The sequence below is a fragment of the Rhea americana genome, unplaced genomic scaffold (genome assembly GCF_003343005.1).
Source record: "Rhea americana isolate MKP2758 unplaced genomic scaffold, rheAme1 scaffold_953, whole genome shotgun sequence".
NCBI classification, from domain to species: domain Eukaryota; kingdom Metazoa; phylum Chordata; class Aves; order Rheiformes; family Rheidae; genus Rhea; species Rhea americana.
The window spans coordinates 6,077-9,016 of record NW_028187148.1 but is presented as its reverse complement, the minus strand read 5'-3'; the positions used below and the strand labels follow the sequence as shown (position 1 = coordinate 9,016).

General features: G+C 53.5%; 1 pseudogene; it reads right to left on the bottom strand.

The window, feature by feature from the left end:
- Positions 1-1,694: 1,694 nt before the first annotated feature.
- LOC146584286 (olfactory receptor 14A16-like) lies at positions 1,695-2,626 on the bottom strand (annotated as a pseudogene).
- Positions 2,627-2,940: the final 314 nt, after the last annotated feature.

The window sequence follows — 2,940 nt, the reverse complement described above, 5'->3', positions numbered from 1 at the left end:
TGATGATTCAAGAAACAATGACTGTATTGTAGCATGGAGAGGGGGACTTGTGGTAGGCGAAAYGGGGCGCTGCGGAAGATCACGGGATGTGACGTCACGACGAGGCAGGCTAAGACAGGAAAAGACAGTRCGAGCGYGTATATAAAGAAKTGTAACGACGCAATAAACGCCATTTGCCGCATCCTCCTGAGGGAGTCAGTGTGGAGTGGCCCAGGGGCGGGCGGTGTTGCGGGCTCCTGACCTCACCCGAACTCTGGGTATTGTTGCGACGGCAACACACCCCTAGCCTGTGTCCTCACCCTACCAGCTCACACAGCTGAGCTGACATTGGCATTTTCCTCTCTCAGGCCCTTTCCAGCCCAGTCCAGCCTCTCTCCATCTCTCCCCGTCTCCCCGACCCTCTCCACAGCCCACTCAGCAAAGTAGCCCAGGATGGTGGTGGCCCCACAGCAGTGCCTGCCACAGGGGGCTGCAGAGCTCTGGGCACTCACTCCACAGCCCCAGCCCCACAGCAGGCACAGCAGCTCCATGGGGAAGGAGATGTGTCAGCCCAATCAGCCTCCAAGCTGAGACTGGCCCCTGTGACAGAAGGAGGCAGAGCACAGTGACACTGTGTCCCTTCTTCTGGTGACCAGGAGACTCCCGGGATGTTGGATGGGCATCATTGCACCTGACAATTCCCACCAAAGTGTCTGTGGCTCTGGAGGATGCTCTCAGCAAGTACAGGGCATTTCAAATGCCTCAGGCTCTGTCCCAGATTGCCTGAAAGTGAGGGGCAATTTCTTCACTGTGAGAGTGACAGAGCACTGGAACAGGTTGCCCAGAGAGGTTGTGGAGTCTCCTTCTCCGGAGATATTCAAGGCCTGCCTGGATGTAGCCCTGTCTAACATGCTCTAGGTGCCCCTGCTGAGCAGGGAAGTTGGACTAGATGATCTCCAGAGGTCCCTTCAAACCTTATTGATTCTATGATTCTATCATTCTAGATCCTAGCCCATGGTTTTTGATTGAAGATGGTATGAAAAACTCCCCAAGTTCCCTCCTCTGTGCTTGCTCGGTGCCCACTGCCTCTTCTGGGATTGTAGAGCTCTCACTGGCCTGGACATTCATTAGTTTTGCCCTCCACCTTTGGGTAACTCCACTTGACCTTGTGAAGCTTCTTTCACCTTGAGCACATGGTGCCCTTGGAGGTGCCCTGTGCTCTCCTGGGGGCTCCATACTCCCTTTGTGAAGGACAGGCATCAGTCTCCAGCCCTGTCATATGGGAGATGCTGCTTGACCATTCACCACCTGCAGGAGCACTGGGCACCCACAAGTCAGAACTGAATCCAAACTTCATTCCCTAACACATCACCTGGGAGCTCTTCGGCTTGAGCCCAAGGAGAGCCAGGAAAAACAGCAGAGTCTTTCAGCGTGAAAGTCCTTGAGACATTCTTGGCTGCAGTGTTAAAAGAAGAGACTGACCTTCGAGCACTGCACTGAGGAAATTGCCTTTTATTAGAGAGAGGCCAGCTGTGACACAGGGACAGACACATTCACAGGAGGCCTCTGGGTCAGACAGACTGAGGKCATGCCTTTGGAGAAGTGGGATAAATTCAGACACTCCTATACAAACATGTCTATCACAGGGAGAATGCCCAGAGCACAACAGATGTCTGAGATAAATCAGATACCACTTGCGAGGAGGGATGGGCAGCTTATTGCTGCTGACCTAGGACCAGCTGAACCAGTTTCCTCAAGGCATCTTTGAGCTCCTTGTTCCTCATGCTGTAGATGAGGGGGTTCACTGCTGGAGGCACCACAGAGTACAGAACAGCCACCACCAGATCCAGAGCTGGGGAGGAGAGRGMGGGGGGCTTCAGGTAGGCAAACAGGCCAGTGCTGACAAACAGGGAGACCACAGCCAGGTGCGGGAGGCACATGGAAAAGGCTTTGTGCCGGCCCTGCTCAGAGGGGATCCTCAGCACAGCAGTGAGATCTGCACGTAGGACASCACAATGAAAATGAAACATCCAAAGACTAAACAAAGACTAACCACAAGAAGSCCTGCTTCCCTGAGGTAGGAATCTGAGCAGGAGAGCTTGAGGATCTGGGGGATTTCACAGAACTGGTCCATTGTGTTGCCTTGGCAGAGGGGTACTGAAAATGTGTTGGCAGTGTGCAGGGCTGCATAGAGAAACCCACTGGCCCAGGCAGCCACTGCCATTTTGACACAAGCTCTGCTGTCCATGAGTGTGCTGTAGTGCAGGGGTTTGCAGATGGCAACATAGCGGTCATAGGCCATAACTGTGAGGAGAGAATACTCTGCTGAACATAAGAAAAAGAATAAAAAGACTCGTGCAGCACATCCAGAGTAGGAAATGGCCCTGGTGTCCATCAGGGAATTGGCCATGGATTTGGGGACAGTGGTGGAGATGGTGCCAAGGTCAAGGAGGGAGAGGTTGAGAAGGAAGAAGTACACGGGGGTGTGGAGGCGGTGGTCACAGGCTATGGCTGTGATGATGAGGCTGTTGCCCAGGAGGGCAGCCAGGTAGATGCCCAGGAAGAGCGAGAAGTGCARGAGCTGCAGCTCCCGWGTGTCTGCAAATGCCAGGAGGAGGAACTCAYTGRGGGAGCTGCTGTTGGACATTGGCTCTGTCTTGGTTCCAGGCACTGTCCAAGGAGGAAAAGGCATTGGCAAGTTAGAACAGGCTTTTCTAGCAAAACCCACTCCAGTCCTCATAGAACCTGCCACATTGCCTCTCTCCTTTACCTTGTTCAGCTCCTTTCCAGACCTCTGGCTTGTGCTGAGGGTGCCCTGCAGCACAGAGGCCTCGGCCCATGCTCTTTTCTGGCATATCATCTCCATCTCAAGCACTGCAGACCAAGAAATCTTGCTGAGCACTTTAAAAAAAAAATCTGGTTCGTGCTTCAGGGAGGAATACCACATCTTGTCCCACGCTG